The 19,469-nt window shown below is 43.3% G+C and overlaps 1 pseudogene across 1 annotated transcript in view; it reads right to left on the minus strand.

Moving 5' to 3' along the window:
* Positions 1-19,469, minus strand: part of LOC146357390 (cytosolic phospholipase A2 epsilon-like) — a 76,020-nt pseudogene that overhangs the window by 44,090 nt on the left and 12,461 nt on the right. The window contains exons 4-8 of the transcript XR_014789576.1: positions 17,886-18,029; positions 8,406-8,523; positions 7,476-7,612; positions 2,521-2,652; positions 1,315-1,355 (exon numbers count right to left, since the gene is read on the minus strand). The product of XR_014789576.1 is annotated as a cytosolic phospholipase A2 epsilon-like (transcript). The remainder of the gene's footprint in view (positions 1-1,314; positions 1,356-2,520; positions 2,653-7,475; positions 7,613-8,405; positions 8,524-17,885; positions 18,030-19,469) is intronic.

Here is a 19,469-nt window from a genome sequence, read left to right on the forward strand (position 1 = left end):
GCAAGGTGATGCTCAAAATCCTACAAGCTAGGCTTCAGCAGCATGTGAACCAAGAACTACCGGAAGTACAAGCTGGGTTTCAAAGAGGCTGAGGAACTAGAGATCAAATCGCCAACATTCGCTGGATCATGGAGAAAGCAAGAGAATTCCAGAAGAACGTCTATTTCTGCTTCATTGACTACGCTAAAGCCTTTGATTGTGTGGATCACAACAAACTCTGGCAAATTCTGAAAGAGATGGGAGTACTAGACCACCTTACCTGTCTCCTGAGAAACCTGTACGAGGGTCAAGAAGCAACAGTAAGAACCGGACATGGAACAACCAATTGGTTCAAAATTGGGAAAGGAGTACGACAAGGCTGTATATTGTCGCCCTGGTTATTTAATTTATATGCAGAGTACATCATGAGAAATGCCAGGTTGGATGAATCACAGGTCGGAATTAAGAATGCCGGGAGAATTATCAACAACCTCAGATACGCAGACGATACCACCCTAATGGCAGAAAGCGAAGAGGATCTAAAGAGCCTCTTGTTGAGGGTGAAAGTGGAGAGTGCAAAAGCTGGTTTGAAACTCAACATTAAAAAAACTAAGTTCATGGCATCTGGCCCCATCACTTCCTGGCATATCGAAGGGGAAGAAATGGAAGCAGTGACAGATTTTATTTTCTTGGGCTCCAAGATCACTGCAGACGGTGACTGTAGCCATGAAATTAAAAGACGCTTGCTCCTTGGGAGGAAAGCTATGGCACACCTAGACAGCATAGTAAGAAGCAGAGACATCACCTTGCCGACAAAGGTTCATATAATCAAAGCTATGGTTTTTCCCAGTAGTAACGTATGGCTGTGAGAGCTGGACTATAAGGAAGGCTGAGCGCCAAAGAATTGATGCTTTCGAACTGTGGTGCTAGAGAAGACTCTTACGAGTCCCCTGGACTGCAAGGAAGTCAAATCAGTCAATCCTAAAGGAAATCAACCCTGACTGCTCATTGGAAGGACAGATACTGAAGCTGAAGCTCAAATATTTTGGCCACCTAATGCGAAGAGAAGTCACTGGAAAAGACCCTGATTCTGGGAAAGATTGAAGGCAAAAGGAGAAGGGGACGGCAGAGGATGAGATGGCTAGATAGCATCACCGATGCAATGAATATGAACTTGAGCACACTCCGGGAGAGAGTGGAGGACAGGAAGGCCTGGCGTGCTATGGTCCATGGGGTCACGAAGAGTCGGACATGACTTAACAGCTGAACAATATCCTGTACCAATTACTTTTCTACTGATTATACACCCACTGTAGTATTAAGAGTTGTACTCACATGTACTGTAACGAAAACTCTACTTCCAGCTCTTCATGTGTCTAGAAAAAAGGAGGGGGGTTATTCCTTCGTCCTTTTCAAATATCCATTAATAATATTTATTATTTTGGTACTTTACCCAACTCCCACCTTTCAATATATAAGATGGGCAACATGGAGCCAAAGAATTATGTTTCCTCTATGTTTAGCTACAGTTTTCTATTTTAGCATCAGTGCCAACACTGTTTGAATACAATGCATAAGATTCTTCCTGAAAGTAGTCCCCCACCTCCTCTTTTTCTTTTGCACCTGCAAGGAAATCAAAAACTTCTGCTTTCAGTTTTAAACAACCCAGGATTCCCCATGACATCCAAACCTGAGGAGCACTGGTTAATTAACTTTCCTGATCCCCTCTGGTGCATGAAAAAAGAGGAGTGGGAAGCACACAAGCCTGTGGCTTGGGCAGGCTCATTCATGAAGCAGGGAAACCATGATGTCTCATTATGGCTGAACTGGGCCAATGAGAGTTTAAATTGAATTGTGAATTCCGAACTGTGTATCTGAACACATTTGAATCAACACTGCCTTCAGTTCCAAGAATATACACTTCACAAAAGAGAATTCTAGAAGCAGCAAAACATCTTCTGTAACAATACGAAACACAGTGTTGTTGTTTTGTTTTGTCATACCCATGCTAACACCCTCTGGTTATCATTAGGCATTAGTTACTTGTTTTACAACTCCATCAATATTTGGGGCAAAGGGGTTCAAGTCCTACTCATTTTGCCCTATAACAAGGTGCATAATTTCCAGTGCTAAAAGGCAGAAACTGTACATTCTACTTCAACCCAAATATAATTAAACTTTGAAAGGAAAACTCCATTTTGAAAAGGTGTATAAGCAACCATTTGGCCGGCTGCCAATATTCTGAGAAAAATCAGCAGATGTATTTGCTCTTAAACAGAGGCACACCAAAACAATGAGAAACCGTCCTCACTTTCTCTATGTTAATGTTGCTGAGATAGCACCATCTGAGATAGCCACCATCTATACCAGTGTGCATGCCCAGGACGTTTTTATAAATAAATTCAGACAATAGTTTAAATACAGATAGAGGGGGTATCTACTACAGGGTAAAGTGCAATAATGCAATATATAGCAAATCTATGTTTGCTATATATTGCATTTGTTTCACTATATATTCCCCAGTATTACTTCACCACTTACTTCTGGATTCAATTTGAAGTTCACACGACTAGTTTGGCCGGTATTCAGTTTAGCAATATCAAAGAGGACTGTGTAAAGGTGATCATCTTTGGTGAATGTATCTTCATCACAGATTTTCAGATGCAGAATATTCTAGTAACAGACGAATATTGTGAGAATAAATATTATTTAAAAGACTATATTTTAAATTGCAGAAAACCCAAAAAGGGAAGGTACAGGCTAGCATATGTATATTCCATTTGTTTAGGTACATAAGGAAAATAAATAAGAGAGCCCTGAAGTAAACATTATATTTCTCTTTAAAATCAAGTCTTTGTGGACATTGTCATTATAAGGTTTAGAGAGCAATCCTATGGTCCCTGGGTGCTCTGATCGGAAGGGGGAATCAGAGATCTGACCCCTGACCCCAACCTCTCACAGCTGGCTGCCTCTCCAAAATCAGAAAATTGACCTCAAAGAGAGGGAAAGGGGGGGCATTCCAGTGGGCGGGAAGGGGAGAAGACTGGAGACACAAGGATATGATTTATCATGAGCCTCCTCCAGCCTCCTTCCCTCCCCTCGTGAAGCACCCTCACTAGATGGGCTCAAAAGCCCATCTCAAAAAAAATCAAAGATCAGAGGATGGGGAAGCAAAGATTGCCTCCGCTGCTCCTCCCACCCTGCCGGCTTCAGCCTGGCAGGGCATAGGAATCTTGGAAGCTTCCAAGTTTGGGGGCTTCTGAGCAGCAAGGACACAACCCATAGGATTAAGGCCTTAGTCACTAAGCGGCACTGGACTTAGTAATATCTGAGTGGAGTCAGGAAGTTTCCTGTTGCTTTTATGTTATTAAGACAGACAAAAAAGTTGTCTTTATTATGTCTTCCAAGCCTTCCATAAATGGTGCCAGAAGTCAAGTTTTAAGCCCAGGGATTCCTAACAAGACAAGGAAACAGCACAGTTCCTAGTACCCAAAGCGTTCATCATTAATAATCCTACAGCATGGCCTGAATGGAAATAAACATTTGCTTGCTTTGCCTGGCAACAAAGCTCCACCAAGGAAATAGCAATTTGTGGCCACAATTTCTGCAAAGCGCTATTTACACAAAAAAAAAACAAAAATCTGCGAACTGACCCAACTCGATGCAGATCAAGTTGGGCCAGCTCACAGGAAAGTGAACTGAAGTCCAGGGGGCTGAGCTGATGGAATCTCGGGGAGCTCCACCACCACCGACAGATACCTCTGACCTCCCTACTCTTCCCTCAGAGCTCAGTGGCCTTGAGTAGGAGACCTTAGGACTCGCTCCCTTAGCAGACCAGTAAGGGATATACCATCAAGGTAGCATGCCTTTAAACTATAGGAGACACAGCCACCTTTCGTTCCACAGTCTGCTCACTGTTTTTTTTTTTCTCCTTGCCTTTCTATTCTCCCACCCCCACTTCTTATACATGTCGATAGCATCTAAAGTGAAAGCCCGACATAGAAGCACAACAAGCCCAATATAGAAGCCCGATATAGAAGCACTTACTAGTACTTGAATTACTAGTAAGAAAGTATATCTAGGCTGTAGCTTTGACACGGACAGATTTTGGTCACACACACACACACACACACACACACACAGAGAGCAACCTATAACCTTCATATAACTTGTATAGTTCTCATTGGAGCAAACAAAAAATTGGCAAAAAAAAAGGATTATTGTAATGTATCTTCTGGTTTTTCTCCCTTTGAATATTCCATATTAAGAACTTTAGTGTGATATGTAAATTAGATCTTTTAATGATTGGCTGTTCTCTGTTCCTTACATGCCCACTGTTGGAAAAGGGAAGGGGAAGGGCAGGAAATGTTCCCTGTGAAATATTGATAGTTCACACAGTGTCTGATTTTAATGCCACATACTTGGACTTTTGACTTCTAGAAGCTTACTGGCTTCAGCACAGCAAAGGACTGAATTAGCCTCCACAAACTTCTTTTCCCCCCTCCATGTTTAACTTCTCCCATATGTGTGAAGGCAGCCAATTACACCAAAAGGAGTATTTGGACTATGTGATGTCATTTTTCAGGAGGTTTTGGGGAGACTATGTGCAGAGTGCCTCATGGTGCTGCCAGCAGGCATGCAACTTTTAAATATGTTTTACAGTTTAAAACCTCACCTCATACAGTTAATTAAGGTATATACAACCCCCTCAGACCCTCCACACACACCAAATCCCTCTGAAGTGCTCCCCCTGTGAAAGGAACTACTTGGCTTGGGGAGTCTCTGAGTCTGCCCCCTCCATTTCCAATCACCATTATTCTTTCCCTCTTCTTTCCTCCCCTGTTCTGCTCTTTCTTTCTCTTCTTTAGAGCAAGTCTTAGGGAATTCTCAAGAGAAGACGATGGTAAGTGAAAAAAGCTCTGAACTGTACTTGACTTTATACAAATGGACAAAATGTCTTCCTCATCCTCTTCTTCCTCCTATCCCAACTCTTCAGAAGAATTGGGTTCACAGAGTTACAGAGGAAAAAATTTGGGACTATTTTTTTTCATCAGCTGTGGTTATCCAGCAATGGAATGACAAACTTTAAGAAATTTGCAAAGTTTCAAAAGGATAGGTGAAGTGATTCATGTGGACGGACAGCTCTCCAATTTGGGGGTGGGGTTGATTTACTTCCCCTTCTCTCCCCTCACTTGTTTTTGGAGGGGGGGTGCAATTTGTATGAAAATGGCACACAACCTAGAAGACTCTCCAGGCAAAAGACCTGCAAAGTTTCAGAAGGATATGTGCAGAGGCTAGGGAGTTATGATGCTTGAAACCAATTTAAGGCTTTTTTTTCATAGTGAGGACTGGTGGCATTGGAAGAATGGCCATCCCACAGTTCCATCCTTGCCCTCCCCCAAAGCACAGTGATTGGAGTACCTGGTAAAATGTGCCCTAGGATTAGACAATACTCTGATCTGCACTCCCCTCTCCCCCCCCCCTCCATCAGCATTTTGGCCTATTTAGTGACCCAGGTTAGCAGTGAACATCCAGCAATAGTAGTGCATATGTTAACATTAACACACCACTTAATGGTAAATAAATGGAGAACAGCTACTATGCCTACTGATGGAATGTGTGGAGAAGGGTGTGGAAAAGAATGCCTATGAACAAAATTACTAGTTATAAAAGTTTATGGGAACAGAGAAGCGATTCAGCAGGGATCTGTCAGGGAATTTAATCAATATTTATCCGGTAGTGGATTGCTAACACATACATGATATCCTAACCTTTAATTAAACTGAGATATTAATATTTATGAATGTAAAGGAATATGATAGAATATGTATACATTATTTTCCTTAGTCAACATTTAGATTATTTGATTTTATGCTGTATAATATTCCTGAAACAGAGAATTGATTATAAATGATAATCTGTATATGTATGAGAAAAATGCAACTTAAAAAAGCTGTCAGTGACTCTTGCTGAAATATTGTCCATTTCAAATTTCTGAAAAGGGCTGTTATTAGTATTACTTATTATTAATAATCACATGTTTATCCTTTCAAATGGCTCCAGGCAGTGTGCATGAGCCTACCCCTCACAATCCTGTGAGACAGGTTAGGCTAAGAGACAATGGCCTGATTCGCACGCAATAACTAAGTTTTTAAAAACTTAGGCTGTCATGAATAAGCCAGCATGCTAGTCCCCACTACTCAGTCTTCTCTCATCTGGCTCCTCCTGCCAGTGGGAGTGGCTAAAAACCCAGTGAGCCACATAACTAACAAGGGATTTCAACTGGGTTTCTCATGTCCAGACCCACAAAAGGAGGAATCCTCTTGGTTGGTTGATCCCTCCTCCAAAATGTATTTATTATTATTATGTTCTATCTATCTATCTATCTATCTATTTATTTATTGTTTACAACATTTGTATACCACTCCATATCCAAAGCAGGTTCTGCAGCGGTGAACATAAAAGGCAAAACAGTGAAAAGATAGAAAGTTTAAAACACCATATTAAAATTATTCTTTTAAAAACACAATACCAATAAAAAAACTGTAGTTGGTCAATTAAGGAATGCATCCTGGAAGAGCTGTTTTCAAGAAGTGCAGGGAGCAACCAATGTTGGCACCTGCCTGACCTCCAGGGACAGGGAGTCCCAAACAAAGGGGCCCACCTTGTGGACAGATAGTCTCTATGGGATTCTTCAGGGTAACCCCAAGGAAGGTAGAGTTTGTTCTTGTAACCCTTTAATTTTGGAAGATATTACCCTTACCCATTTTATTTTAGAATGTGATGCCTATTCTGATATTAGGAAAATATATATATCCTTCTCTTGCTGGTTTGGATGAACACCTATGGACAGTCACCTATTGAAAAGCGATGTTTTTTATTAAATGATTTTAACAAATATGTAACTTTTAGAACTGCTAAATTTCTTGTACTGGCCTTGCACTCATGTGCAAAGGCCAAGGGGATGGATGTAACACATCTATGTGAAGTTGTATAATGGCTGGCTGCTAATTACAATAAACTTTTGCTTGCATGCTATGGGATTCAGAATAATAATTGTAGCACAATGTATATTTTATTTTAGCTTTTCTTATTTATTATTTTACAATGGGACCTACAACAAAATGGTGCAGTGTGGAGTGCAGCTGCTCAAGGTTCCAGTCAGCCAGGCTGCCAGCCCTACCCCCTTCCAAGGTATTCCATTCCCCTCCCCCTGGTTTGCTTCCCCCCACACCCAAATAATCAGTCAACATTTCATGCCCACCGAGCATGTTGTTTGGAGGAGCTACATTTTGGGAGGGGTTTCCTAAAGCTTTTTGTACAACCTGGGGTTCCCCCAAGCCTGTTGATACCTTCCTCTTGTGGGTGGATGGTGCCATTTTGGCTACATATAGATACAAACTAGGAGAACGAGTTTGATCATTTTTTGTTGGTTGATAGAATCTCATTGGAATTGTTCACACTCATGGCAAAAAAAGAGGTATATGTGGTCTCACCTTTACACGTTTGTCAATCCTGTAGCAAAAAGCTTGATTCCACACTGGATGTTTTGTGTTGGGAATAGTTATAGTCCGGACTTGTTCACTTGAAGCAGTTGGCAGTGATAGATACACATAGCAATCAGATTCAGTAACTGTAGGATGGGGAAATAAATTATAAGCGGTGAGGCAACTAGAACAGCCATATGCAGGGAGAACAAGGGTGGTGTATGCAGCATTAGCTACATGTGTACAAGAACCAGTGGTAAGCCCTGTGCAGGGAGACATGACTGACCGGGGGCGGGGGGAATGATTTCCCCTCATGGTGGGAAAAGAGCCTACAACTTCTACAGGGTGAGAGTAGGCCTCATAAAATCCTTGCTGGCCCAGGTGCAGCAGCCACAATCTCCATAACATTGTTACTAGGGCAATAGGCAAGGGAGAGGCCTAGGGAACTGGATGGATAAGGTCAAACCAGCTAGGACACGCACGCTGAAGTGTAAGCCTGGCCACTCCACCCAGCTTCCAAGTTCCAAATCGCACCCCTGTGCTAATTTGATTTCCAGCACCACACCCTGGATACTGGATACACTGGATAAGCAGATTTCAGACCTTGCCTAGATCAGCAGCCAAAGGAGGGGGGGCAGGAAAACAAGTGAATAGTATCCATTGCAGCAGAGAATAGCAGCCTTTCTAGAGTGGCCATGGAAGCTCAGATAAAATACTTCAACACAGTCAACCCTCCCTGTACAGCACCACCAAATGGCACTTGGGCATATCCAACTAACATCAGAGTGCAATGTTGTCCTTTTTAATTTAAATGGTCTAGGATTTTCTGTTTAACAATGACAAACCCTGTTTCCCTCACAGTCTGTAAAAATTTTCCCACCCACCTCCCAAAGCTAATATTGCTGGTTAGCCCAGGTACAGCCCAAGACATTTTGCTACCTGTGGCGAAAGACAAGATGGCATCCTCTTTCCACGTACAGAACCCAAACTGGCAGTTGAATCTTACTTCAACTCTGGTGATGGGACAACAACCTTGACCACACCTGAGGGCAGCAGGCTAGCTCAGAGCACGCACCCTGTGGCACATACAGCTATGTCCTCCACCACCTTACCACCACTACCCACCCCCAGCATTTGTCGCCTGAGGCACCTGCTTTACTGTGCATAATGATAGGACCAGCCCTGGCGCTAATCCTCAGATAACCACCATGCAGATATAAGATATATTTAAAAACAACGACAACAACAACAACGAACAAACCACCTTCACACATAAGGGCCGGGGGGGGGGGGGTGCTGGTGAAATCCTACATCAGAGGCAATAATGCACCACAGTGTGCAACATATTGCCACATGTGTGAGAATTCTCACATATATGCAGGAATCAATGACCTCTGCCTGAGATGCAAGGCCTTTTGCATTTTTGTAGGCAACTAAGGCAAGTCAACAAGAATTCTGGGCTGTTTAATGCCATACCATCTTGGGCAGCAGCAGAATAGCAGTTCCTAGTGCGGTCCACAAGTCTAAAGCAAGACTGTGAGAGGGAGAATATGCTGTATGGCCAGATCGGGCCTAGGTGTTCTCTACTTTAATTCTCTCCTTGCCCCACCCAGGGCTAATTTGCCATACAAAGAAGAAGTCTAGTCACTACCATTAGCAGCACCTATAGCAGCTGAGTGTGAGGTGAGGTTTTCCCTGGCTCTCCGCTTGTGTAGAGACTGTGGGCTGCTCTGGCAGTGGAACATAGGGAACATAAGGGGCTGCCTTCTACTGAGGCAGACCATTGGTCCACCTAGCCCAGCATCGTCAGCACAGACTGTCAGACCCTAATATCTGAGGGGGGATATTGGGGGGGGGGCAGTTCATCTGGTTTGCAGGCCTTATAAAGACAAAATTGTAAGCTGTTTTTTAATTGTTTGTTAAAAAAAACTGAGGGCATAGAAAACTTAGGGGGCTGGTCCCCTCAGGTGCCCCCCCCAGGCCCCCCTTGGCTTCAGGCCTGCTGACTGGCAGGAGTTCTCCAGGGTTTCTCAGTCAGGATTCTTTCCTAGCCCTACCTGGAGATGCCAGGGATTGAACCTGGCGCCTTTGGCATGCAAAGCATCTGCTCTGCCACTGAGCCTCCTGCAGTGCCACTGGACATTTTCTGGCAGTGCCAGGGGAGAGTGGAGTGCTCTTGTTTTTTTTATTACACGATGCAGATGGTAAGGGGAAAGTGAACAGACAAGGAAGGAAGACGCTACCCTTTAAAGCAGATAATATGAAGGGTAGTAGGCAGATATGCCTGGGCTTAGTGAGAAAGAGCAATAAGTGCAATGTGATTTTAGTGATGTTCCTGCACACTTTCCTGAGGAGAAGTGACATTGCTGTATGAAGGGATACCTTGGCACCCATATGGGATTTCTGAACAACAGAATTAGGAGGTGTGTGCCCTCCCAGCGTGTGCCCTCCCACTTCGACATTTGTGTTTATTATTGTTCTGATTTGGTTTTGCCTATATTTTTGTTAATTATAAGTAGTAATTTTAAAAACTGGCATAGGAATTTCTATTGACAGGCAGTATAGAAATGTCTTTAACAATAAATTCCCCATGCCTAGCACACGATTAAACAGAGCTCAATGCCTCACTAACATTACCATTTTTGAGATATCATAGGAAAGCAGCAGTTTTCAGGAGATAGTAATTTGTCATCTTACTATATGGAGCATCCAGACAATGGACTACTTTACTACATTAAAAATGAAGGGAAAAGTCTCCTTCAGGTGAAATTGCTCTTCTCTGTAAAATTATTATGTGAATTGGGCCTCTCTCTCCCCCAAATCCCATAAATTTCAATAAATCTAAGCTAACATAGGATGGGCCTATACTGTCCAAGCTAGCCACAGTTTCATTGTGCTGAAATCCTATTATGCAATGTGGCATTTTTCTGCAAAAGATTTAAAATATTTCCTTGACAGAGTACTTGAGATTGTCCATGTCTCTAAATCTGTCTTGTATGTCTTAATCATACTTTCCTAATACATTATGTGTCTCTTAGTGAGTATATTGCTGTGTCATCATTTGTCAGCACTTAAGGTCTGGCAATCTCACAGGTATGAGCAAAGACATGGTGCATTGAGTTGGCCTTGTACATACTCAAGTGGCTGATAATCCCAATGTAACAATTTAAGTCGGCAGTAATGAATCATCTAGTGGTTGTAATTTTCAAAAGAGTCATGCTCATTTCCCGTTGCCTTTCAGAGAGAGTTAAATACATAATACCTTCGGCATTAATTTTAAAAAGCAGCTCAACCCTATATCCCAAAGAATACTAATCGTTTACTTCTTATAAATCCATTTTCTCCACTCCCCAATGCATAAGCAGAGATGAAGTGGCTGACCACTAGCCTTCCCACATCAAATGGAATGCAGTAACAGAAGCCCTCTGTACCTCATCCCATGCCAATTAGTAACTTCTGGGTCAATTTCTGAGTACGATTTCTAATCTCCACCAAGCATCATCAAATCAGTCCAAGGAAGTCTCAAGTTTACCAGCCATGACTATGAAGTGTGAAAGCAACCCCTAGATACAATCCAGTTGACATTAATACAAGTAGCTTTACCTGCTTGTGCCTTTAAAGGGGCAAGGGGGCAGGGGGGGGAGCAGGAAAGCTAGACCCACACATCTTTATCCCATCCAAAGACCTGTGGAGGCCTGAGCACATGTTTCCTGCCCATTCTCATGCAGGGTTAGAAAAATATACACGTAGAGCCCTAAACAGAGCCTTCAGACATTGATCAGTTCCCTTTTCTGAGTAAGAAGGAACAATATTCTTGAAAGCACACTTCAATCTCTCATAAATATTGTTTGAATTAGAACTATTGTCTTTTGAAGCTGAAAAGGAAAAAGATAGGACTTAATAGATTGGGGGGGGGGACATAGAATTCAGGACTAAAGCAGCCTTCCCAACCTGATGCCCTCCAAATGCTTTGGACTACAATTCCCAGCATTATTGACCATTGATCATGCTGTCTGGGGCTGATGGAAGTTAAAATCCAAAACATCAGGAGGGCACCAGACTGGGAAAAGGTGGACTAAATGGGTAGTATCCAATATTAGTCCTATGAGGAGTAGACCCATTGAAATGAATGGGACTTTTTCTTTCAATGGGTCTATTCTACATAGGACTAACACTGGATACTACCCAATGGTTAAAACTCGTTGTTTCAATTAGGCAACTTAGGGTGCAATTCTATGCACGTTTAGACAGAAAAAAGTCCTACAACTCCCAGCATGCCCCAGCTATGTTGGCTGGGACATGCTGGGAGTTGTAGGACTTTTTTTCTGTCCAAACATGCATAGGATTGAGCCTCTAGGCAATTAGTGAAGCAACTTGGGTAGAATCAGATTCCCTTCTCCTTATTCCTGTATACTTAGCAGTTTTGGTGACAGGGTTAGATAATCCAATTACTTATTTGGATCCTGTGCTGCTGATGAATGGTACTCATGTTAGGAGCCCCTGTGTAACCATTTATGAAAGAACAGGGTGTGAAATATTTCATGTTCTTGTCATGCCACACATGTTTCACAGTGTGTTTCATAGTTACAGTAGATAAACCATTACGTGGAGCTATTAGGAAGAAGCACAAAGTGTAACAGAGTGACCGGGACATGTGTCATATTCCTAATAGCCTTGAAGCATTCCACCTGTTTGGCAACATACTCTAAACTGAGAGGCAGCAGTAGAGGTAATAAGGAGCTAAACACCTTTAAACGAGCAACAAACCAAAAGATAACACATTAATAAACACAACTGGGTATTGTTTTCCATGAGGTGGGCTTCTTTTGAGGATCCATTAAAACAGGGATGGGCAAACTGTGGATCATGGGCAGCACATGACCTTCAGAAGATGTCTGTGTGGCCTGCCACAGGAGCCCTCCCCTCCCCCACACCACTTCCATTACCATCACACAGCTGTTGGCAGGCTGGGGGGAACCTGATTCTGCCCAGAAATAGCACATGTAAGGATGACTCTCCTCACACACCCTTCCTGCCCCCACGATCCTGCTGGTAATAGCAGCAGGGAAATAGCAATCCTCCTTGCATTGGGATCACTGGGGGTGGGGTGGTAATTGTTTAAAACAAAGAGTGTTGATTTCATGGGGCTTTATAAATCTAGGGATTCTTTTTTGGAATAGAGTTGTGTGTGTTTTAAGGGGCACTCCTAATGATCAAGCATGTTTTAGGATACATGAGAAAGGATTACAATTTAATTTGTGAATTTAATTTGTGAAGCGATCATTATGGTAGGGAAACATGACGGAAGGTATGGCTTGTGGCGCAATTAGGGATGGCAGACAATTCCACCACGGATTTCAGTGAGAATTTCACGGATTTCACGGCCCCCTGAAGTCCATGGCAGAACGTCCTCCCACCCCCCATCACCCCACGGACTCCCCCCAGAACAAAACTTACCTGGGGCTCCGGTGGCGGCGGCGGAGGCTCCGGCGGCGGCAGCTGGTCTTTCGGCTGGCTGCTGCAGCCGTTATTTGCGTCCTGCCAGGCTGCCGTGATAGGCGATGTAAGTATTTACGTAGCCTATCACAGCAAACAGCAGGGATGCAAACAGCGGCCTCTACACCGTTTCTGCCGCGGGTCTTTCCGTGATAGGCTACGTAAGTATTTAGGCTAAGTAAGTATCTTTCCATGATACTACTCCATTTGCGTGGCTGTCTTTACTAAATACTTACGTAGCCTATCACGGAAAGAGCCGCAGCACAAACGTCGTGATAGGCTACATAAATACTTACATAGTATTATTTGCTCTTTGCCGTAAGAATTTACGTAGCCTATCATGGCAGCCTGGCAGGACGCAAATGCCGCTACAGCAGCCGCCATTTGCGTCCACAGCAGCCCGGCCGCGGCCGGAACTCCGGCTGCTGACGGCCCTGGCCGGCAGCTCCATGGAGCCGCCACAGAGCGGAGCCGGCCAGGGACAATTCCGGGGGGGAACGGAGCACCTCCCCCCCACCGCGAATCACACCTGCGAAAAGGCAAGTGACTTTTGTATATCCCTAGGCACAATAAGGGTACTTGTAACTAGTAATGTATTCTTGCAGGTGTTATTAGGGGTTTTGTCTGTATCACCCTGAGCTCTAGCTCCAGGTGGGAAAGGAGCTATAACTCGATATAAGTGCCTTCCACAAAATCTGGGGATTCCAAATGTACAGAGGTCCTAACATAAGAAGAGTCATGACTCATGCTGGATCAGACCAAGGGTCCATCTAGTTCAGCATTCTGTTCACACAGTGGTCAACCAATTGTCAACCAGGAACCCACAAGCAGGGCATGAGCGCAACAGCACCCTTCTGCCCATGTTCCCCAGCAAATGGGGTACATAGGCTCACTGCCTCTGGTACTGGAGGTAGCACATAGCCATCAGGCTATGTGCTACCTTCACACTTGGCCTCCAAGTTTGCAATGCCCCTTTGTGAACAGGGTCTATTTAGGCACAAATTGTACATGCACTCCCTCTGTGTATTCAGTAACCCCTTATTATGATGTGGTGAACAGGGCTAGACTGCACAAAAATCCAGAACAGGTTGTCACACAAGCCATACAACTGAGACGCTATGATAAGTGGTGAAACTCATTACGCAAGTAGGAATGAGGCTGCACTGAGTACCCACACCCCTGACTTCATGTCGTAATGTAGCTCTGCCCATAGGCAGAGGCATAACATGAATGCCTGCAGCAGGGAGGCCTTCGTGTGTACAGCTGTGTGCACACAGGCTTCCACTCAATTCCAAACCTTGCACAATCGGGGTCCTGAATCGCATGGAAGCCTACACATGTACAGCAGATATGATATTGGGGATGGGACCATTTGGCAGGGTCCCAGTCCTCGCATGGTGAGTTTCACCACTTATGAGAATGCCTGAATAGGACTAATGGGAAGGGGGGAATAAAAGGGAGAAAGAGCATGACTTTGAGTTGCATGGATTTCATGGACTTGCAGACCGGTTTTTTTACTTTCTGGAATTTTACGCAAATTTGCTCACAGAAAAATATGTAATATTAAAAAAAAAACCTGACAAAAATGAGCATTTTCCCCATAGACTAAAGCATGAAAATGCATATTTTGGGAGGATTTGCCCATTTTTGCAAGTCTGAATTTGTACAAATGCAAATTCATGCAAATTCAGGAAATTGGAAAAAATCTGATTCTTTAAATGAGTGGATGATGGAACAAAAGGCACCTGAAAATCCACAAAATGCAAACAGAATGGATTTTAGAAAACCCATACATCCAATGCACTGGCTACTGTGGGAGGGGGGAGGAGGTCCATACATCAATGCAAACCCTGGCCAGCATTACTTTACCAATATAATGTATAATGTACTAGCATCACACAAACAATGGAAGTGATCTCTGATCCCCCACCCCTCTTCATTAGAAAAGTTTCCGTCACTTGGGGCCAACATCATGTGTGACATTTTTTTTCTCTACATTGGATTTTGCTGTCCTTTACACAAGTTAAAACTTCAAATAAGAACAGAAGAAAAGCCCTGCTAGATCAGGCCAAAGGCCCACCTGATCCAGCATCCTGATTTGCACAGTAGCCAACCAGATACCTCCAGGAAGTCCACAAACAGGACATGAGGGCAAGAGCCATCTCCCACTGTTGTTCCCCAGCAATGTGGTATTTGGAGGCATGTTGCCTCTAATCCAGGAAGTGGCATATAGCCATTATGTCTAGTAGCCACTGATAGCCTTATTCTCCATGAATTGTCTAATCCCCTTTTAAATGCTGGTGATCATCAGCACATCTTGAGGAAGCACATTTCATATTTTAACCATGCACAGTACTTCCTTAGGGTGCAATCTTGTGCATGTTCAGACAGAAAACCGCAGCCAAAGTCATGAGATTGTTATCAGTGGCATCTCATTACATCATTAACATCTAGACTTCCATACTCCAAAATTCTTCCTGATCTGAGTAACAGGTGCCTGCTGACTCTTCTGTCACCTGAGTTTCTTCAAACACAGAAGAGTAACAAGCATTCGCAGATAAAGTTGTATTTTCATTCAGCTGCTCTTCTCAGTTTGTTTAAAATTCGGTGACTGATCCTTTACCTTAGACTTGTGCCAAAGTCCTTTCTGCGACTAAGATTAACTTATAATCATGTTTTGTTTGGCATTATGTTCTATATGAAAGTTGGGTTGTTACGTTAAACCATCACCATGCTGGGTGGGAAATTCAGTACAGGCAGTCTTGACATTTGTTGTCCAAAGGAGAATGGAAATTCCACCTTCTAAGGCAGGGTTTGGTAACTGCCAGCTTGTGGGCCACTTCTTGATCACCATGGAGAAGGTGACAGTGACAACTCAGGTGAGAGGAGGCGATAGAAAGATGACCACAGAGACATATTACTCTGTGGTCTCTCTTTGGTTGTCTTTATGACAAAGAGAGAAAGAAAGTGAATAACGTCTGATCCCCTTAAGGTGAGCCATTGTCATGGCCACATTTCAAGGCATTGAACTCTCAGCACTGTAAAGAGATAGACGTATGGAAGGGAAAACAAGGGATGTTGATGCTCACCAAAATTTTCCAAATTTCACTTCAGAGCTCGGTGTGGCTCACTCCCATTTTCATTTGTTATATTTTCATTTTTTACGATCACAGGAAGTCCACATTTCAAAATGGGAAACTGCTTTTTTTCCTTCATTTTTCAAAAGTGCAAACTTCTCCCGCCCTCCCTCCGCACAATTGACTAAAGCATGATGTGCCATCAGCCTCTTTGGTGGTACTTTGGGTATATTCCCTTTAATTAAAAAAGGCACCAATTAGTTCCTTGACACTGTTCAAAGTGACTGGGTCATATTTTGACCATTCTCCCAGTTGTGTGATAACAGCTCATGAATAAGAAACACCCAAGTATCTAGAAGACCTTCTACAGGGTCTCAGAGGCAGATCTGAGAAGAGGCTATAGTCCATGTGATTGGAATGGTTTTCGTTATTGAGTGAAAGAACACAGTTAACCAGATTCATTGTCACTGTAGGCAATATTATATTGGATGGAATCCAAGTATTATCATAATCAATTACATTTCTATATCGCCCCATAGCCAAAGTTCCCTAGGCAGTTTACAAAGATTAAAAATACTTGTGATGGAATCTGGCTGTTCTGTTCCGTAATGTGTAATACTATTTTCTAAGAACAAGACAGATCATTTTCCCTAACTCCCATCTTCTGGTTGCTTTTGTCCAGAATAACTTAAACCAAACACTCTAATCTGTTTTCTTTTACCATTGATTTTTAATTCTCTGGTTTTTTTTTATTTATTTATTAAATAAAATTCGCTGTTTTATCATGTTATACTGCTTTTGGTAGGTTAGAATTGGTTTTTTGGGTTTTTGTGTGTGTGATTCACCTGGTAGAAAGGTGGGTTATAAATCCTCTTATAAAATAAAAATAAAATAAAAACAAGAGAAGTGTGATCATGAAACCAACAGTCCTGGGGAGAGTGGGGAAGGAGAGACAATATTTGGAGCCTGCTCATCAGATTACAGCAATCTGGCTAGATTTGACACCACAGGCTCCCATTTCTGTGTGTCTGCTGACAAATAATACTCTCTCCAGAACCATGGACCATCTATTAATGACAGAGATACTCACATGTGTCTGCCTTGTGGATATTTCTGGCTCTTATTATTCTTACTATGAGAAGTCGGAAAGGAGATTCCTCTCTCTGCAACAGACAGAAACAACAAATAAGCAAGCATCTGTGTTTGTGTGTGTGCATTCAGAGACACACACACATATTCAAATAGAATAGATAGGAAAGGTTTTGTTTGTGCAATTTGGCAAGTTCTGGGTCACTTGAAGTTGATCTAAATGCAACAAAAAAGGCGGTGCTATTACATATTTTAGAACAGCGTTAAGGGGTTTGAAAAATAGATCAGCAGAATTTTATAGATACAAAATGATGGTCCTAGTGCCATTTTCAGCTAAGATAAGACCTTATCTTATCTTAAGATAAGTCTCCTGTGGGGTAGTAAGCCCATCCTATCATTTGTTACCATGCCCCCTTCTGGAACCATGCTTTACCCATCTGGGTTTTTTGAGCATTTCTGTCACACATTTCTCTCAAAAGAAAAATCCAACCCTCAAGGGTTTGGGTTTGGTGTGTGTGTTTGACAAGAATGCTCAAAAAGCCCAAATGCGCTTGAATATCACTAGCTACCTTTCTTTTAGAGGTGGCGCATGCTCTGGCATCATTGGTATCATTAATCAGATATTTTCGTATGCAACAAGAGGATGTATGCATGCTACCGACTAGGTTCACATGATTGGGAAAGGAAAATAAGCCGTCATAGCTTATTTTCCCACCCCGTGCATGCCCATCACACACCACCGCATTACCATAATTACCCTCTCCAGGCACGGTTTATCGTGTCGTCTGAACCTGGTGAAGGTGCGAAGCGGGGTTGAGTTACAAGCCACCGATTGTGAGGTGGTTTGTAAATCCAGCTGCCGCGCACCCTTCCCAGGTTCAGCTAACACAAGAAACCGCACCTGGCAAGGGCAGTTACGGTAATGACACTGCACATTCAGGGTGGGAAAATAAGCTACGATGGTTTGTTTCCTTCCCTGATCATGTGAACCTGTCCATTGGCTGCACATGGGATAGTTACCACTGAACAGGGAATTAGCAAACATCTCCACTGTGAGCACACTGGTCACTCCATGCAACTAGGGATGGCACAGGCACCTGACTGGGTCTGGGTTATCTATGAGACTCCCCCCACCACTCTCCCCCCCTTCCAGCTCAGTGATCTGCCACCCCTGCCTGCCAAGCTGCATGAGCGGCTTGGACTTACTGGACCTGTCCGTTCATGCCAGGCAGCCACCTGTCCTCCTTTCAAGCCTCCATCTTTTACGGAAGATGGGGCTCTATATTTTCATATATTTACTACTGCTCACAACAGCAGCCATAAAGGGCCATTTCCACAACATTAGAGGCATCTAATGTTGTTGAAATGACCCTTTACAGCCACCGTTCTGTGCAACAGTAAATATATGAAAATACAGAGCCCCATCTTGTGTAAAAGATGGTGGCTCAATGGGGGAGCAAGCAGCTGCAGTGCACTCTCAACAGGTCTCCAAGCCCTCCAGGGGCCTGTGCAGCCTGGCTTGCACAGGTGAATGGTAGCAGTCGCTGCTCGAGTGCCCGCCAAGCACGGACTCCAGTGAGTCCGTCCATCCCTACATGCAACAGGATTTCTCTTCTTTGTTTATGTGTGCAGTGCAGAGTGTGGTGCATGTGGAATGCCCCACCAAATTGGGCCAAGAGTGCCTACTTGTTGGTTACTGTACAATAACTCTATCAGCAGCAGCAGGTGACACCAGCTGTTATGACAAAGATTCCTAAGGCAATGCTAAAACATAATGGGCACAAACCAAGGACACTTACACCACAGTTAAATTCTGGAAGCTCATTGACCTCAGTGGGTCTATCAGAAGTCTGTACACATGACAAACTGCAAAGGAATTGCCAGCCTGCTTCAAGTGCCTAGTTTCATCTTGTTAATCCACTGCTGTGGGCTGAATTCTAATTTGGTGAACTTCTTGCCACGTAATATCAGAGCATGGCAGGGAGCACTGACACTGTGCAATCAGAGTGATGCTCACAATGCAACACATCCTGAAACCTATTAGGAAACTGGGATGAATCAGGATATGATGAGATTTCAAATCCTTTATTTTTTTATTTATTAAATTTATTAATTGCCCATCTGGCCTGTCACCCAGCCACTCTGGGCGATGTACAAAGTGTATAATAAACAGTTTAAAACAATAAAATTCTACAGTAAAAACACTATATTTCTAAAAAATACCCCAACACACCCCAAATGCCTGCCTGAACAACCACATTTTTAATGCGCGGCAGAAGCTCATTAAAGAGGGGGCATGGCGGAGTTCCCTAGGGAGGGAGTTCCACAGCTCTGATATCAT

Source organism: Heloderma suspectum, chromosome 1 (assembly GCF_057233095.1).
Source record: "Heloderma suspectum isolate Gila_16-S chromosome 1, 16-S_ref, whole genome shotgun sequence".
Lineage (NCBI taxonomy): Eukaryota > Metazoa > Chordata > Lepidosauria > Squamata > Helodermatidae > Heloderma > Heloderma suspectum.